Here is a 20,235-nt window from a genome sequence, read left to right as displayed (position 1 = left end):
CCACAGATGGAGCCGCTAGGGCTAGCGGAGCAGGCCTAGTCATGAGACGTCAGGCCTGGCTCCGTCATTGAGATTTTGCGGAGCCCTTTAAAGCGTCCTTCGCGAATGCCCCTTTCGATGGTTCTGCCCTATTTGGCAAAACAGTTCGCGAGACACTTGTCCAGAGCGAGAAGGATGGGAAGACGTTGTCTGCCATCGGAGTCCGCTTCTCTGCTCCCCAGCGGTCCTTTTCGAGGAACCAAAAGGGTCAGAAGAAGATGTGGTTCCAAAAATCACAACATTCCCAACCAGCTCCGGACAACCAGTCCTACCGTGGCAGAGGTGGACAGGGAGGACGCCACCCCAGGGGCAGAGGGGCTCCGAGAAACTTTGGGTCCAGAGAACCTTTCTCTGAGCGGCCCGCACAGCAGCCCTGGGGGGTTGCCCGGCTGCTCCACTCTGGAGGCAGTCGGGGGGCGCTTCTCGAAACACCTAGCGGCATGGGAGTCCATCACAACAGACCGCTGGGTGCTTTGCATCTTATCCAGAGGATACAAAATACCACTACTCCATGTCCCCAAATCCAAGAACCTCCCCGATGTACTACCCGATCAGATGGAGGCCGCAGCTGCAGAAATTCAGCAGCTGCTAAGAAAAAGAGCCATCCAGCCCGTCCCCCAAGACCAGCTCGGATTAGGGTTCTACTCCAGGTTCTTTTTGGTGCCAAAAAAGACGGAGGACTTGAGACCGATCCTAGACCTTTCCCGCTTGAACCTGTCAGTAACCAAGGTAAAATTCCGGATGGTCACTCTTCAGTCTCTTCTCCCCCTTTTGAGGGAGAACGATTGGATGTGCTCCATAGACCTCAAGGATGCGTACTACCACATTTTAATGGACAAATGATCCAGGAGGTTCCGTCGCTTCTGGCTGGGGGCCAGTCACTACCAGTTCAGGGTCCTTCCCTTTGGCCTCACCACAGCCCCCAGGGTGTTCACCAAGTTATTAGCAGTGATTGCGGCCCACCTGAGACTCCAGGGAATACAGGTCTTTCCGTACCTGGACGACTGGCTCCTGACCGCATCAACAAGGCATCTACTTTGCTCAGCCAGAGACTTCTTTCTCCATCTAGCCCCACAGTTAGGCATTACTATCAACGTCGGCAAATCTCTACTGGCTCCAACGCAGGAATAGACACCAGATATTTGCGAGCCTTCCTAACTTCCGAGAGAATCCGGAACTTACAACTTCATGTGCGGGCTATCCTCCATTCAGAGGCTTCACCAGCGGAATTGGTCCTGAGGGCACTAGGCTCCATGGCGGTAGCAATTATGCTCCTTCCATGCGCCCGTTTGAACATGTGGGTACTGCAATGGACTCTGTTAGTGCAATGGTCCTTTCTATCCCTTCCTCTCCACCATCCCATTGCTATCAGCAAGGCTTGCAAGAGGGCGCTACTATGGTGGCTCCAAGCTCTCTCTGTGAAGCCTCCTTACCTGATCTTTCACCCAGATAGAGTGTACCTCAGGATCAATCCCTCCTTTCTTCCCAAGATAGCATCAGAAACCAACATAAATCAATCCATAAATTTACCGGTTTTCTTCCCTAAATATCAGAATAAGGGAGAGTACAAGCTGCACTCATTAGATGTTCATAGGCAGCTTCACTTTTATACTCATAGGACAGCTGGCCATAGACAATCCGACCAGCTGTTCGTTTCCTTTGCCAAATTTAACTTGGGGAAAGTTATCTCTAAAGTATCTTTATCTCGCTGGATTTCCCAATGTAGCCTACTGGCGTATCAAGCCTCGGGTAGACCCGCACCACAAGGAGTTTGTGCTCATTCCACCCGCTCCATTTCTACCTCTGCGGCCTTCAAGTCTAGAGTTCCATTGGATGATATTTGTTCTGCAGCCATTTGGGCTTCATCTCATACATTTATTAACCACTACAAACTAGATGTGCTTTCTAGAGGGAGAGCATCCTTTGGCTCTGCGGTGCTTCGTAATATCCTTCCATGATGGCCACCCAAGGTGCAGGTAGCTGGGGCTCTGTCCCACAGGTTGCTGACAAATGAACATCCTACTTCAGATTTAGAAGTTATGTGCTCACCATAACGTTCCATCTGAGTAGGTAGTTCATTTGTCTGCAACCACCCCCCCCCCCTCCTTCCCCCTGGCCTTCTTCGGATCTACTAGTAGTTAGATATCTTTTTGTTGGATATATATTGAGGGGCAAACTCGATCTGAGGTCATGGAGGGTTAGCAGGGGATTATGGGTGAAGGGAGGAGCTAGGAGCTCAGATCCATTAGCTTGAAACAAGTTGCTGGCTCGGATCCGATATCGGATCCGTAACCCACAGGTTGCAGACAAATGAACTACCTACTCAGATGGAACGTTATGGAGAGTACATAACTTCTAATTTCCTAAACTGTTTTTCAGACAAACCCTACCAGCACACCTGAAATGCACTGCTGCTGTCTGGAGGCATTCAGGGGCATTTGTCTCTGCACCCCGATACCGGGGCATCCATCACAAAAGTTTCCTTGGTGCAGAGAATTATGTCCAGAGGTTATTTCATACCAGTTTCCCAACTTCCCCCTTCAGAATGAAAAGAATTCCCAATGTTCCACCCAATCGGGGGAGGCGGCAACCTTTGAAATAGAAAACCTGGTAGAAAAAAAAAAGAGTCATTCAGAAGGTCCCTACAGACCAGATAGGATTCAGAAGCCACTCAAGATTTTTTATAGTGCCAAAGAAGACAGGGGACTTGAAACTCCTTCTGCATCTCAGCAAATTATACCAGTATGTGAAATATTCACGATTCCGAATGGTGTCATTTCAGTCCATTTTGCCCCGGCTGCGAAAGGATGATTGGATGTGCTTGATCGATCTTCAAGATGTGTACTATCGTATCAAAATGAACAGGCACTCTAGAAGATACTAGCTCAGAGCACTGCCCTTTGAACTCAACATAGCCCCCAGGGCGTTCACCAAGTGGATGGCGGTGGTAGTAGATCACCGGAGACTTCTGGGAATTGAGTGTTTCTGCACCTAGACTGGCTCCTAACCACCCAGGCATCTACTTCTACAAGCAATGGACTACTTGCTCCAGTTGTATCTTTGCCTGGGCATGACAGTCAACTATACCAAATCACAGCTCACACCTACACAGAGTCTGGAGGTCATAGGTTCTCTTGTAGACACAGTCAATCAAATAGCATCTCTTCCACCAATAAGATCCCAGGTCACATAAGTGATCTCACATTCTTCTCTTCCAACATGACTAATCTTGCAAGCCTTAGGATCCATGGCAGCAGTAATCACTCTGGTTCCTTTAGTGAAGTTTCATATGCAAATTCTGCAGTGGATTCTTTCAGTGCAATGGTCCATTCTTCAGCAGCCATTGTTCGCCCCAGTGAAGATTACCCAATCTTGCAAAAAATATCTTCTTTGGTGGTTTCTGTGAAGATAGGTGAAGGCTGCCAGCCTAGCCAGATATACTTTTGTAGATAATTCTGTCATTTGTAAATATTAATGTAAGTCACAGGCTTGTTCTCTTAAATGGGAAAGAAATGGTGTTAAATGTGGAACTGCAAAAATGTGACAACAGTGCACTCTGCTGTAACAAAGCTAAAAAGTCAATTCTTTGATGTCAAAACTTGGAGCCGATATGTCTGGATGAAGGAATTCTGGCTATTGTCTTGAGACCAGAGTTAATTGCTAGAATTTGCATGTGTAAATTCTTTTATTGTTCTGGCTTCCTGACCAGCTGCAAGATCAAGGGCTATTAACTTCTGAGAATCTGTTAGCCTGGCAGCCAGAAAGAAATGATGTAATCTGAAATGAATCAGTGGTACTGTGTTATTAATTTAAGGACAGAAAGAATGAGGGCATTAGAGTATTTGTCTTGGGAACATCCAACATCACCAGCACTGCCTGTTTCTAGATGTAAGTATAATTTTAGGGAATAGGAATATTAGACTGATTTGTTTTTCTGTGATGTCAGAACTTTTGCTACTGTATTATTTTAAGTATTTCTGTGTGATCTCTGAACTGTTGACTAGCACTGTGTAGTAAGAAGTGTTGTCTTGTGTTTTTATTATTTATTATTAAATATTTTTAAAACTTTCAACTGTGGCTGTTTTCTGTATAGAGATAATTTAAGCTCTAAGAGTACATTCCATGTATATCGTGATACTGTACCAAGTCACTCCAAATAAGTCTTGACTGTTTGGTTGCACTTACCATTTGGATAATAATATTGCACAGTAGTAATTGGACACCCTTCATAAGGGCCTTTGAGTAGCTGATAAATATTAGCTGGGTGGCGGCAGTGATTTCTACAATATAGTCTGGGTAAAAGGGGCACAGCTGGATAACCTGTGCCAGCCTTCCCCAGGAGTGTCTGAGATAAGAGTTTATACAACCACACAAAGTGTGTGTGAGTGTCAGCTACTTGGGCAGGGACACGAAGCACTAGTTGGACAGAGAGGGTGCTGGAGGTTTTAGCTTGCCCACTAGACTGAGATCTGGACCTTATAACTGTGCCAGTGGGGAGTCTTAATGGGGACCTAGAGAGAAAGGGAGAAACCAGCCCCAAACTGACTGTGATCTCTGTGTGCTCTTAAGGGAAATTGTACTTTATGTGTATTTATTATCCTTTCCATATATCGATGACCCTCACTGATGTTAGTGGTGAGGACTGAGGCTCCTTGATTGCTGGGCCAGTGCACGGGCGTCACATATTAATTGTTTGGCAGTGGTGAGATATCCATACCACATATTAATTGGTTGGCAAATACTAATTGGCTTGTAGTGGTGTGGGTAGAGTGAATTCCTGTAGCTTCTGTACAGTGATCGCTGAAGGTGTTTTGTACTCTAAATCAGCCATGCAGTGAATACTCAAGAGTTCAGATTACAATTGTTTTATTTCTTTTGTTAGCTTAGTTAGTCAGGGAGAGCAGGCAGTATGTCAACAGAGGAGTATGGAAAGCTGACAAGGAGCCAGCTGGCTGAGATGTGCCAGGCTAGGGGACTGGTGCATGGAAACCTGACTAAGGCAGACATGATTGCAGCTTTGGTCACAGCTGCATCAGAAAACAGCAACCAGGAGGACAATCAGACTGGCAATGGAGATGTTCCACACTCAGCGAAGGGGCAGCCCAACCTTTCTGCAGAGGACTTAAAAATCCATCTGAAGCTAAAGAGACTTGAGTTGGAGGCCAGACATTTGGAACTAGAATCAGCTGAGAGACTGAGGCATCTAGAAAGTGAGGACAATGAGAAACTGCGATGGTTGCAGGCTGAGGAGAATGAGAAACTGCTATGCCTGGAAGCTGAAGAAAAGGAGAGGCAGCATCAGAAGGAGATGCTGACTCTTTGCCAGAGTCATGGAGATAATGGGGAAGGGAGTAACTGGACCTCAGAAGCACAAAAGGTCAGTAAATTTCTTCCGCAGTTTAAAGAGGGAGATAATTTTAATAGTTTCATTCATATGTTTGATAGGGTATTTAAACATTATGATGTTGACCAAAGGCTCTGGGTACAGTTCCTGACCCCCTTACTCCATGATAAAGCTGTAACTGTGTTGTCTAAAATTTCTGATCAGGAATGTTTTGATTTTACTGCTGTTAAAAATCACTTGTTAGAATGTTTTAAGCTAACACTTGGAACATATAGGAAAATGTTTCGTGAGCACAGTCGGAAGGCAAATGAAAGCTTGTATGAATATGTTGCTGAACTGAGCACTTATTTCCATAGGTGGGTGAGTGGATGTCAGGTCACCACTTATGAAGGGCTGGCAGACCTTTTGGTGAGGGAACAAGCCCTTAGCACTTTGCCTGAGGACATAGGGATCTGGTTAGCTGCTACTTCAGATGAGTTGGGGAAGAAGTGAGACCTATACCTAGCAAACAGGGCATCCTTGCACAGGAGAGGGACCCCCAGTACTGCTCATTGGTCTAAAGGAACCCATGGTGAGCAGCACAGACTGCCCCAACAGAATCTGCCAATAGCAGGGAAGCCACTAGTCCAAGTACACGTCCAGGACCTAGGGTTAAATGTTTTGAATGCAACCAGTGGGGCCATGTGGCATACAGATATCCACAGAGGCAAGGTGGGGAACAAAAGGTGAGCATGCCAGTAAGTGGGGAAGACAAAATGCCAATAGTAGGTTGTCTTGAGACAACAGGGGTACCGAGCTACCATCCTGCAGATGTCCTGATAGGGAAGGATTTGGATGAGGCAGTGCCATGTGCTTATGCAGTTACATGCAGTCAGGTTAGTAGGCAAGCATGTGGGTCTGGTAGCCTGGGGTAAACCCAGACAAACTACATCCTTGCAGCCAGGACTGGTGAGGTGGTTACTTCGGGAAGAGAGCTACTCTGTAGCAGTGAGACTGAATGTGAGCCACAGCTGCTTGTGGGTACTAATGTTGCCTTGGACAGCGTGACTGCAAAGGTAGATGTGAGTAGTAGTACCCAGACTGACAGTGAGGCACAGCTGTCAGATGATGCCAGACTTCCTGTGGAAGGGGAGCTGGGAAGGGTTACAAAGAGGGAGTTGAGACAGGCTCAGTTCTCAGACCCTACATTACAAGGCCTGAGACAGGTAGTAGCTAGTGAGTCACCTGATTCTCAAGGGAAGGGGGAATCTGTATACTGGGACAGAGAGTTACTGTATAGAGAGTGGACCCCTGAGGGAGGGCTAGAAGGTGAGAGGGTATAGCAGTTGGTAGTGCCTAGAGCCTACCATCTGGCACTTCTAGCCATAGCCCATGATATTCCCTTTACAGGTCATATGGGCATAAAACGTACAAAGAGACGTATTATGCAGAACTTCTATTGGCCTGGAATTTCCAGAGATGTAACAGGTTACTGCAGGACCTGTGAGCAGTGCCAAAAGGTAGGTAAGGCAGGAGACGAAGTGAGAACTCCTTTGATGCCATTGCCTGATTGAGGAGTCATTTCAGAGGGTAGCTATCGATATTGTGGGGCCTCTGAGTATCTCCAAGTTCCACAGGGAAAAAGTATATCCTAGTGGTAGTGGATTATGCTACACAATACCCTGAGGCAGTGGCTTTGTCCTCCATTGAGGCAGAAAAGGTGGCAAATGCTTTGTTAGAGATTTTCAGCAGGGTAGGTTTCCCAAAAGAAATACTGACTGACAGAGGTGCCAGTTTCATGTCAGACCTGCTGGCTTGTCTGTGGAAGTACTGTGGGGTGAAACACCTGAAGACCAGCCCCTACCATTCCCAGACTAATGGTCTCGTTGAGAGGTTAAACACTACAATCAAATCCATGCTACGGGCATTTGCAGATCAGTTTAAGAGAGAGTGGGACAAATATTTGCCCCATCTGTTGTTTGTTTACAGAGAGGTTCCCCAGGAATCCACAGGTTTTTCACCCTTTGAGTTGCTGTATGGGCATAGGGTGAGGGGACCTCTAGATTTAATTTGTGATGAGTGGGAAGGTGAGTGTGAATCTCACAAGGAGTCTGTTGTGGCATATGTCCTAAACCTCAGGACAAGGCTCAGGGAACTCATGGGATTGGACCAGAAGAACCTGGCAGAAGCCCAATAACAGAAAAGGGTGTGGTATGACAGGAATACTCGAGCTAGAGAGTATTCTGTGGGGCAGCAGGTAATGATTCTCATTCCTGTCAGACACAACAAGCTGCAAGCAGCTTGGGAGGAACCCTACAAGATGGTAAGAAAGGTAAGTTATGTTAACTACATGGTGGAACTGTTAGGCAGAAGGTAGGGGCACAAATTATACCATGTTAACAATGATGAAAACTTACCATGATAGGGAGGCCCTTGTGCTGAGCATTTGCAGTTGATTGCAGGAGGAGTCTGAGGGAGATCTGGTGACTGATCTTAGTGAGGCTTGGACTGACACCTCAGTGGAAGTGGGAGCAATGTCCCAGCAGATATCTCCTACCCAGGTTCGAGAAATCCGAGCAGTGTTACAGGAGTTTGGGGACATGTTCACTGGGAAACCAGGGTGCACCCACCTGGTGCAGCACGAGGTGTATACAGGACCCGAAAGGCCTATTAGGCAGGCCCCTTATAGGGTTCCTGAGAGAGTCAAACAGACTCTGAGGGAGGAGATACAGGAGATGTTGGAACTAGGGGCAATTCAAGATTCTAACAGTCCCTGGGCCTCCCCAGTGGAGCTGGTACCAAATAAGGATGGCAGTACCAGGTTCTGTGTGGACTACAGGAAATTAAATAGTCACACAGAGTCAGATGTTTACCCCATGCCTAGGACAGATGAGGCCCTAGAGCAGTTGGGTGGGGCTAAGTATCTTACAACCGTTGATCTTACCAAGAGTTACTAGCAGGTGCCCTTGACTCCCAGTGCAAGAGAGAAGTCAGCCTTTGTGACTCCTTTTGGCTTGCATGAGTTCACAAAGATGCCCTTTGGGATGAAGAATGCCCCAGCAACTTTCCAGAGGCTAGTAGATCATATCCTAGCAGAAGCAGGAGGGTTTGCCCTTGCTTACCTAGATGATATTGCCATCGACAGCTATTCCTGGCAAGAGCACCTTCAACATGTCATGGAGGTGCTGGGCAGACTACAGAGGGCAAAGTTGACCATTAAGCCGAGCAAATGTCAGGTGGATATGGCAGAGGTGTCCTACCTGGGACATAGAGTAGGGAGTGGTAAGATCAGGCCAGAATCTACTTATGACTGCTTGCACTCCTGGCAATACGAGCGGACATAGGAGTAATCTTTATTTAGTTTATCGCCTGCATAGTATGCGCGTCTACCAAATGACGCATAAACTTTAACCACACATGTGGAGCAGCTTCTAGATACCTCAGGTCTCTGCAAATGCGTAGTGTGTAATGCTAATTAACTCAGCTCCTCTAGGCAGGTAAATGGCATAAAAAACCAAGTTGTTCTGCAATGCTTTAGATATTTTTAATAAGCACCTTACAAACACTAGGATTATGCGATTTATATTATTGCATTAGCAGGCGTCTTTACTTAAGATAGGACCATGAAATGTGACCGCAACTAGCCATTAGCTGGATAAACACTGAACTGATAAGACTGTTTTTAACACATATACAAACTGTTTAATAGCAATTATACTAGAGCCTGTTGTATTTTGTGAGTTCTTTTACAGTGTCTCTACTATTTAAATGTACCAAACTAGATACAGATCTACCTTAACTGCAATTGTATTTGGGTCTGTAGCATTCAGTGAGTTATTTAGCCATGCTTTGACTATAGAAATGTACCAAAGATGGATACAGACCAAACTAGTTGTTAATTATCCCATAGTTTCTGACGTTGTATGACTGTTTAAATGCATAATGTTTTTATCTTTCCCTGTACTACAACCAGCTTTGTGGGATGAATATATAATTGTGGCAGATTATATATTTGCTTAAGCATTTTTGTCTGAACCAACTTAAGGTTTTTGTTTATTCTTTCTGTCTGCTTGCTGTCTTGTTTTTGAACTGCTCTCAGAAGAAAGTATGTGTTTTCCTCATACTGGCTGTAAAGCTAATTTGTAGTATGCTTATTCCTTGTTGTTTGTAATTAAAAGCTTCTCAGCCTGGTCAGTCAGCAGCCATACCCCTTCTGTATCCTTTAGTTAAAATATAGCCCCAGACTTCCTTTATTACTACCTCCCCTAGCTGAACAGATCATCTTATTTAGCCCTAGACCAACCTTCCCCAGAAAATACTACTGCAGTAATACATTTCCATGTTCACTAGGTGGCACCCTTCCAGTCCCTATCTTTTGTCTATCCCACTATCCCAGAAAATACTTATTCTACAAGTCTGCTGTCTATACCTTGCTACTATCGTTCTTTCATACACCTCTTGTTTTGCTGTAATCACCCACTATCCTCTTTGGAACTCTTCCACTCTACTTCTTATTCATGCTACACCTACCTCAACTTAACTTACCTTTAACAGTCAGCATTCCACTGATTGTTCACCTTGGCTGTTTCACGCACTTGTCTCTACCCGCTCCGGTCGCCTGCGGGCTCAGTCTGCCCCCCTACCCTGCCCCCAATTCCCACACCCCAGTGCTCCTACATTTATTCCTCTTAACCACACCCCCCATCACATCTGCTCCAATCTAGCAGCCTACCTCATTAGCACTCCCAACCCTCCTTGTCACATCACCTCACTTGTTGATATTACCTTACCTCCCATCCCTCCTTGTTACATCTCCTCACCTGTTGATACTACCTTACCTTCCATTTTGTTCCACTTTTTAAACTAGGATAATGGCTATATTACCCATCCCAAGGCAAATAAAAATGTTACTCTTGGCCTCACTCTTACCTCCTCTAACTGTTGCGTATCTGCTAACCTCCTGTGAACAACCATTATACCCCAACCTTCTCCTCCCCTCCAAATTCACTTCCACACCACTACTAGCTATCTCTCAAAACTACATAAACATCACATCCAGACCCTGCTACCTGCAAGCCAAGTGTCATAGACTGGCCCACATCAAGTATATCAATCTAAATGTTAGGAAATCACTTTACTATTATTGTAAGCTTCACAACCCTATAAATAGAATATACCTCCACTCCTTACTAGATGGGGTCATTCATCCTAACCTCGGCCCACACAATACTCTTGCCACTGAACAAAGCAACCCTAACATCGCTAGTACCCAAGCCCTTACTAGACCTTCTAACTCACTCTGTATAGCACATCTCAATATACGTAGCATTAACAACAAAATTGCCCACCTCCACACCCTTCTAGATGTCCACCTATTTGACATCCTGTGTTTATCTGAAACATGGCTAAAACCTACAATTAAAGACAATGAAGTCACCCCACCTGGTTACAATATCCTGAGACTAGACCGCACAGCCAAAAAGGGAGGGGGGGCAACAGTCCTTTACAGAGCAGAGCTACAAGTTACCACTGCAAACCTGAGACCACCTTTGGGCAATAATGCTGAAATCCTCATTTCTAAATGTCAGGTCAACACATGTAAATCCATATATATCATTTGTATTTACCTTCCTCCTGGAAATAACATTAATACCCTTGAAAATATCCTTAACTGGCTTTCTATTAATCTCCCACAAGAAACTATAGTCCTTGGAGACTTTAATATCGACTGGAAGTCCTGTAGTACTGTACACCCTACCACCCATATTAGCCTATATGGCTTCTCACAAACTATAACCTCCCTAACCAGGATTAATAAACCCAATAACAAAGAAAGCACCTTAGATTGGATTCTTACTAATACTCCTCATTAAATATACAAAGTAGTAACCCTCCCAGATGATCTAAGTGACCACTCACTAACTTATATTATCAGACATAAAACCAGCTTAACTTACCTAAATACTTTCAGGACAATACAGACTAAAAAACATTTTAACCCTAACCTTTTCCAAACAGACCTCAAGCAGTGTAATTGGTTATCACTAAAATCCCTCCAACTAGATGAAGCAGTGGAATACTTTAATTCCACAGTCTTAGCCATCCTTGACCATCATGTCCCATCACACTCTATTAGAAATAAGGCTAAACCTGCCCCATGGCTCGCAAAAGCTACTAGGCAAAAAATTCTTCTTAGAAACAAATCCTGGGCAAAATGGCGTACTACTAAGACTCCTACAGACCACCAAAACTTTAGACAACTTAGAAATAATACAAAAAAAGCTATCCTCTTAGATAAAAAAGACTTTTACTTCCAATTACAGCAAACTTACCAAAAGAAACCACAAATGTTTTGGACTAGCATTAACAAATTACTACACCCAAGTCAATCTGTTACACCTAACCCACAAGGCTCTAACATTGAGAATCCCACACAAACTGCCAATGCCTTCAATTCTCTCTTCATAGACGCCATCCAAACTCTTGCTAGTCAGCTATCTCCAGGTACCTCAAATCTGCCTACTTCTACTACTAGCCCACTTCCATCATTTCAGTTACAACCAGTTTCTACTTCCTTCATTTGCTCCCTTCTCCAAAAACTAAAACCTACCACCCCCGCAGCTGACCAACTACCAACAGAATACCTGCAAAAAGGAGCTAAAGCCATAGCCTGTCCCATTTCCATACTGATTAACAGAACCATAAGTGAAAGAACTATCTAAACTATCTGGAAAATCTCTCACATTATCCCCCTACATAAAGGTGGGAAATCTAATGACTTTTCAAACTATCGTCCTGTAGCGTTACTCTCTCCACTGGCAAAAATAATGGAAAAATGCATCCATAAGCAACTACTTAACCACTTAATCCAAAATAACTTACTTGCCAACTGTCAACATGGATTTAGACCATTCCACAGTACTATCACTGCCCTGCTATCCTTTACAGACTGCATTAACAAAAACCGTAACAACAATATTCTTTCTTCTGCAGTCTTTATTGGTTTATCTAAAGCTTTCGATGTGGTTAATCACCAGCTCCTTTTAAGTATACTGAAATCCCTTTCACAAGAACCCCTAGCCATAAAATGGTTCAAATCTTACTTAGACAACAGACAACAGGCTGTACTATGGGATAATAATCTATCTACATACCTCCCCATTTCCCTTGGTATTCCTCAGGGCTCCATATTAGGCCCACTCCTATTTTCCATTTTTATTAATGACCTACACACAGCAATTCCTCAAGCCACCTGTATTCAATACGCAGACGACTACACAATAATTTGTTCAGCCACTTCTCCAACTGAACTACAGTCCCTTACCCAAAAAGCATTTAATACAGTAGAACAATGGTTTCTAAACCACTGCCTCCTCCTAAACCCCCCAAAAAACTAAGCTTTTACTTTTTACTCCAACCCGAAAGTCCACCCCAGCATATTTCACACTCGTATCTAATAATGGCACTCTCATATCTCCTGACCCAACCACTAAACTCTTAGGAATAACAATAGATAACAACCTTAACTTTGATACTCATATTAACAACACAATAAAAACAGTCAACAAGAAATTGGGGTCCCTCTATCGAATCAAACCCTTTCTTACACCATTAGCCAGGACCGCTATAGCCAGAACTCACTTAATCTCCACTCTGCTCTACGCTTCACCCATATACACTAATCTTTCAAAAAATAACCTCAACAAACTGGCAATCTCCTATAATAATATTGCTAGATTTGCCACTGGCTCTCCTTTTAGAACTCATCATTGTCTTAATCTAAAGCAACTAGGATGGCTATAGTTTCAAAATTAGCTTCAATTTCACCAGCTTGCTATTGCCCATAAGACCCTGTATCAACCCACCAATGCTCCTGTACTCTCTAGCCTCATTACCCCTTACAACAATCTTAAAAATGTACGCTCCTCAAATAAACTACTTATTTGTACTAGCAGCTCCAACAACTTGGCAGGAGACTCTCTGTTCTCTAATTCTGTTGGAAAGCACTGGAACCTACTACCCACTGAACTCTTATCTCTGTCCTCAGTAACACTTTTCAGAAATTAAAACTATTTCTCAGTACACATTGATTATGCCCTTGTACTAACCCTGACTAACTCTCTTTCTTTGTACTAATGAATACTCTTCACCTTTTACTCTACTGTACTAACTACATGACTTATCCTTAATGAACCAAAAAGACCATGATATTGCAATTTAAATCTATGTATATATGTATATAGTAACATCTTTTTGTAAATTACCTTTACTGTTTGTGTTATGCTCATTATGAGTATTGTATTTTTATTAACAACAGCTGTGTTAAGCTTGGACTGTTGCAACATTCTATATTGTATTGTGTGTGTGTGTTGGAGCTTTTCTCCCCAGGCCTCTACTGAAAATGGACACGTATCCAGTTAGACTAGCCTGGTCAACAAATGTAAAATAAGTAATAAATAAATAAATAAATAAATAAAGAACCTGCCAAAGTGGAAGCCATTCAGGCATGGCCTGCACCTATTACCAAAAAGCAGGTGAGGACATTCTCAGGGACAGAAGGGTACTACAGAAAGTTCATCCCCAGTTATAGTACCATAGCTGCTCCCCTCACAGACCTGACAAGGAAGAACAGGCCAGATAAGGTAGTGTGGACCACAGCATATGAGCAGGCATTCCAGAAGCTTAAAGAAGCTTTGGGAGGACCCCCTGTGTTAGCCAGTCCAGATTACAGCAAATCATTTGTTGTGTAGGTGGATGCTTCAAGTCCTGGGGTGTGGGCTGTATTTAGACAGATTTCTTCAGAGGGAGAAGCGCACCCAGTGGTTTTTCTCAGCCATAGGCTCCAACTCAGGGAGGAATGCTATGCAGCTGCAGAAAAGGAATGTCTAGACATAGTGTGGGCACTGCAGAAACTTCAGCCTTATCTGTATGGAAGAAAATTCAGTATAGTGACAGATCACAATCCTCTAACATGGTTAAACAAAGCCAGCCAGCAAAATGCTAAGTTGCTAAGATGGAGCCTAGAGTTGCAAGCATATGATATGTCAGTGTAGCACTGCAGTGGGATTAGGAATGCCAATGCAGATGGGTTCTCAAGACAGGGACTGGGGTAAGGTATACTCAGATAGACCTAACCTTCTCAAGTAACATTTCTCAAGGGTCACTTGAAAAACTAGCTTGAGTTCTCCGGGGGAGGGGGGGGGGTGTGTGAAGATAAGTGAAGGCTGCCAGCCTAGCCAGATAGAATTTTGTAGATAATTCTGTCATTTGTAAATATTAATATAAGCCACATGCTTGTTCTCTTAAATGGGAAAAATGGTGTTAAATGTGGAACTGCAAAAATGTGACAACAGGGCACTCTGCTGTAACAAAGCTAATAAGTCAATTCTTTTTTTTTTTTTTTTTTCAAAAAAACGTTTTACGGAGTTTTTTAATATACAGTCAAATAAAAGGAAAAACAAAAGTAGATTTAGCATCAATGAATATAACAACAGTTACAAGAAAAGAAAAATGTAACAAAAAAAAACTACAAACAGGAGTGAGAAAACAAACAAAACTTTAGAAACTACATACGTTATATACAGTAGAAGTCGCATCACTTAGGTTAAGTTTTCATAGCAGGAAGCAGAGGATGGAAACGGGAGCATCTTATATTAACATGTGTATGTGAAATAAACAGACTCCGTTAATTCTAACTAGGTAAATAATTAATTACATGATAAATTGCTGGAACCTTTAGACTAAGAATCGTTATCGTAAAAACTTACTATAGAAGCTTGTATGCTTGGGCTGAAGTGGCGTCTGTTTTTAAATCTTCAAAATTAAGTCCAGCAAATATCCCCAGTATTTTTGATAGTATTCCTTTTATTTTTTAGAGGTGTTTACCAGCTTATGGGAGGATATGAATTTAATAGCAAGGTTATGAAAGTCTTCCCATGAAATTGTGGATTTATCAATCCAGTTCTTAGTGATGTAGAATTTAATGAGGGCACACATAGTGATAAGTATGTGTTTTATAATTTTGGGAAGACTAGTTGTAGTGATGTCTAAAATTGTTGTTTCCCTCGAAAAGGTGGATTTTTTATATCCTATCTTTTTTAATCTTACTCTTAAGGAACAGCTGGATGGTGGCAGTGATTTCTTCCGTATAGTCTGGGTAAAAGGGGCACAGCTGGAGAACCTGTGCCAGCCTTCCCCAGGAGTGTCTGTGTGTTGTTGTATAAACTCTTATCTCGAAGTATGTGTGTGTGTCAGTTACTTGGGCAGGGACATGAAGCACTGGTCAGACAGAAAGGGTGCTGAAGGTTTTAGCTTGCCCACTAGGCTGAAATCTGGACCCTATAGCTGTGCCAGTGGGGAGTCTTATTAGGGACCTAGAGAGAAAGGGAGAAACCAGCCCCAGACTGACTGTGATCTCTGTGTGCTCTTAAGGGAAATTGTACTTTACTGTGTGTGTATTTAATATCCTTTCCCTATATGGACACTCCTCACTGGTGTTAGTGGTGAGGATTGAGGCTCCTTGATTGCTAGGCCAGTGCACGGGCATCACAGTTTCACTTAGATGATGTTTCTCAAGGCCATACTTTTGTTCTCCCCCTGCCCACAGCCACAGTGACCATGTATGCCACCCGACTTGGGTGGGGGGTGCATTTCATGGGAAGGACAGTCCAAGGTACATGGTCCCTAGAAGAGGCCAAGGGACATATCAATGTCCTGGAAATAAGAGCAGTCCTCCTAGTGTTGGAAGCTTTTCAAGAAACTTTCCCATCTGGGATGATTGCTATTGAGAAGGATAATATGTCTGTAGTCTGGTACATCAACCAACAGGAAGGAACCGAATCTTATCTGCTATGTCAAGAAGCAATGAGAGTGTGACAATGAGTGATTTGTTCCAGACGCTTTCTCATAGCAGTGCACATACTGGGGAAGGCTATCCTGACTGCAGACAAACTAAGCGCATCCATTCTGATACCACATGAGTGGTTTCTCAGTGTCATAGTGATGTAGAGAATTTTCCATCGATGGGGCCAGCCATGCTGTGATCTTTTCACTTTTCCTTGAACAAGTGCAGCAGTTTCTTCTCCCTGGTTCATTCACCGGGGGAGTCACCAAAAGATGATCTAGTCCATGATTAGCCCTCCGGTCTCTTCTATGCTTATCCCCCGTTACTTCTAATCCCCAAATTTCTACAGATAGCTTACTGTTTGAAGAGCATGATTATCCTCATTGCCCCTTTTTGGCCTCATCAGATTTGGTTTCAGTTCCTGTGGCCTCATCTTCTGCATCCATCCTAGATAGGCCAGACCTCCTATCTCACCCAACAGGGATGACTTTCAGCTGACCGCATGATCTGATATTGTCAGCTTTCATTTTATCCTCACATGTGGATTTGGATATGAGCCCTCGGATCCAACTCGGCCATTGCAATAGCTTGTGGCAACCAGAAAGCTCTCGAGTGCCCTCCGTTACATGTAATGCCTCTCTCCCAATAACAGCAGATTTTGTCTGCTTATAATCATAGAAAATAATAGATTAGGAAATTACCGCAAATAAAGGTAAGACCATTTCTGGCTTTCATAATAGCCAGTAAACAAATTTAAGTCAACTTGCTTATCTAGAAGAAAAAAAAAAGAACAGGGGGATGGTGGCTGGGTTTGTGAGGAAAAATGAAAATTGACAATACAGATGGAGCATTATGGTGAGCACTTAACTATTTTATCTGATGTCAGTTTTAATTTTATCCTCAAATGTGAGGCAGAGTCCCCAGCTACCTTTTTCCTGGGTGGCCTTATGGAAGGATATTCTTCAGAACCATTGAACCAAAGGAGGCCCTACCCCTAGAGATCAAATCTAGCTTGTAATGAGTAACAAATGTATGAGGGATAGCCCAGGTTGCTGCTGTGCAAGTCTCATCCATGGACGTTGTAGACTGAAAAACTAAAGAGGTAACCACTGCTGTAGTGGAGTGAGCTTGAACAGGTTTTGGGAGCTCTAAACGTTGACTCTTGTAAATATGAGATGTAGTCCGTAATCCATTTAGCTGGAGTCACCTTGGTAACTGGAAGGCCCAGTCTATTTTATGAGAAGGAGACAAATAATTGATTTTATTTTCTCATGTCCTTTGTTCTAGGAAGTAAAAGTGTAGTTGTCTATGAACATCTAGCAAATGGAGCAAATATTCACCATTATTAGTGAAGTTTGGGAAGAAAACTGGCAGATTAATGGATTGATTGATAGTACTTTCTGAAACTATCTTTGGTAAGAATGAAGGATTAGTACGTAAAGTGACCTTGTCTTTGTGAAAATCAAATATGGCGTATGAGTGACAATGCTTGAATCTCAGAAATTCTCATTGCAGACATGTTGGCTACCAACAAAATAGTTTTCCAAGAGAGAAATTTAAGCTGACAGGTAGCCATTGGTTCAAAGGGAGGGTGTATAATTTTCTGTAGTATAAATTTAAGTCCCAAGGCGGTGAAAAATCTTTGAAGGCTTTGCATAGCTTATGTGATGCAAAGGAGGAATCATCAAATCCAGTGTGAAAGTTAGAGATTGCAGCTAGCTGCACTTTTATTGTAGAATAAGCTGTTCCTTCATTAAACAACTTTGTCAAAAACTCTAGTATAGCGTGGATAGAAACCGAAAAAGTATCTACATCGTTCTTTTGAGACCAATGTATGACTCTCCTCCATTTACTGTTATACAACTTTTGTGTAGACAGTCTATGGGAGGATAGTAGGATGTGGCACACCAGGGAAGAGAGCATAGGTTGTCTGGCTATCAGCAGAATTGGAGATACCAAGCTGTCATCTTGAGACTGTGAATGTTCGGATGAGGCATTTCTGTCAAATGTGACAGGAGGTCCGGAATTGGATCCAGAATCCATTGCTTCTTCCATAGGTGAGGCCACAGAAAAGTAAAGCAGATTTGTCAGAGCCAATAACGGGACAGTGAGGATTACTTCAGTCTTCAACCTGTTCGCTTTCCGAAGAAATTTGTGGATTAATAGGGTTGGGGGAAAGGCATATAAGAGACCGGGGACCAGTCATAGGTTCATAGGTAGGTACTAGGCTATTGGCCCTTGGGCCTATACAAGCCTAGCCAAAAATGTACCCTGGCGTTCGCCACCCAAGAAAATTATTTTCCTGTGCTCCTGTCAAGCAGAACCACAGAAGTGATCCCCAGGGTGACTTTCCTATTATAGGTTCATAGGTAGGTATAAACATTGGCCTCAGGTCTAGCCACCCAATGACTTATGGACGGGGGGATATAGTAATGGGACTGCAGAGTGTAGGCTTGAAATTGTTTAAATCGTCTGTTGCCTAGGAACCGAAAGAAATTAAAATGTCAGCAAAACTTGACATTTGCCAAGTTGACAACTATAATTAATGCTTTTAAAATACATGAGCAAATTCAAGTATCAACCCCACCAGAATTTGTAATTTTCAGCATTCTGCTGTTTAGACAGAACTGCACACCTTACAGAGATGCTTATCATAATCTTCAACTAACCCTCCTAAGCACAATTTTGAAGAAAAAATTTAAGTCAGAATTTGTAATGCATATGATTAAATGGAAAGTTTTAATATGACACATGTACACACACCGTTTTGTTTCCTCAAGCACCCATACCCATCAACTGTCCAGATTTTTACCTCATATATTTGGTCTGGTCCTCATAAAATCTGTGCTTTTTTTTTTTTTTGGCAAATCACTGGGATGATCTGAAGACTGATGTCACTAAATAATACATACAATGGAGTTTCAGACTTCAAATTCTTTAGAAATTGTATGTTAACACAAACCCTGTTACTCTAGCAACTTTTTAAGTTTATAAGAGCAATGTTTACAATCTGTCACTATGTTTGGGATTTATGTTAACTCAAACCCTGTTACTCTAGCAACTTTCTAAGTTTATAACAATCTGTACTTATGTTTGGACCTTTCCCACCCCCCATTTCGTAAAGACATTGTCCAGAGTTCTTAACAATAAGAGGATGACAGGTATTGACTAGTTAGTTAAATATGCCTGACATTATCAGAGGTGCTGACAATAACATAGTCCTTAAAACCAATCTAATACTGTAAGCCTAAGAGAATGCAGGAGTTTTTTCTACACTGCTTTCTGAATGACAACAGAGTTCTTGTATTTTATTTCATTGATATGGTACATAAGAAACAGGTATATAAACAACTGAACAGTTTCTCGAAGTTTCTAAAATAAGGCTTCAATTCATGTTACAAATACTACATTATCTCTAGCATAAACCTCTCTTCACCCATGATATGTCAGAAAGTTTCATTTCAGACCATAACGTCACTTTCAAAGCTAACTCTCACTAGTCACCTGGGAGTTTTTCACCAGCAGCTGCATATCTCATACACCACAACAAGTCGATGATCTTTAGTAATAACTGATAAAAGCCGTGTTGCAAGTTAACTATATTCCAACCCTTAATAACAGGTGGTCCTTTTCTCCATGCTACTACCAACAGAAAAGAAAACCAGGCAACTGTCCTCTAACACGTGGAATAACCAAAGAATGCAAGCGCTGCTCAGGAATTCAGTGAATGGATTGCATTATCCAGAAGGAGCATAACCGGTCAGGCTTACCTCTTTCACAGATACAAACTCCAGCAGTGGGAAAACCATATGTCGGTCTAAAAAGTGGGCGATCTTAGTTGAGAGATCGTACTCTTCCATTGAATCCCTCGAGGACTCCTCTCCTGAGGGGATCAGGGCAAAGTAGCTGCTGAATTTGTTGTTCAGAGGGAACGCAAAAAAGTCTCAGCTAGGCTGGCCCCACTTGTGGAATATGTCTTCCACCACTTTCTGATTGAGGGACCACTCATGAGGCATATTAATGGACCTGC

At 42.9% G+C, this 20,235-nt stretch overlaps 1 protein-coding gene and 1 long non-coding RNA gene across 2 annotated transcripts in view; one reads left to right on the top strand and one right to left on the bottom strand.

The window, feature by feature from the left end:
• Window positions 1-20,235, top strand: part of DUSP3 (dual specificity phosphatase 3) — a 720,871-nt gene that overhangs the window by 691,396 nt on the left and 9,240 nt on the right. The window lies entirely within an intron of this gene.
• On the bottom strand, window positions 1,394-20,059 carry LOC122788275. The gene is made up of 3 exons (XR_006362626.1): window positions 19,976-20,059; window positions 13,477-13,481; window positions 1,394-1,404 (listed from the first exon to the last, which is right to left on the bottom strand). It is a non-coding gene; the product is annotated as an uncharacterized LOC122788275 (long non-coding RNA).

Source organism: Protopterus annectens, chromosome 13.part0 (assembly GCF_019279795.1).
Source record: "Protopterus annectens isolate FY-2018-M chromosome 13.part0, PAN1.0, whole genome shotgun sequence".
Classification (NCBI taxonomy): domain Eukaryota; kingdom Metazoa; phylum Chordata; order Ceratodontiformes; family Protopteridae; genus Protopterus; species Protopterus annectens.
This window is presented reverse-complemented; position numbering and strand designations above follow the sequence as displayed.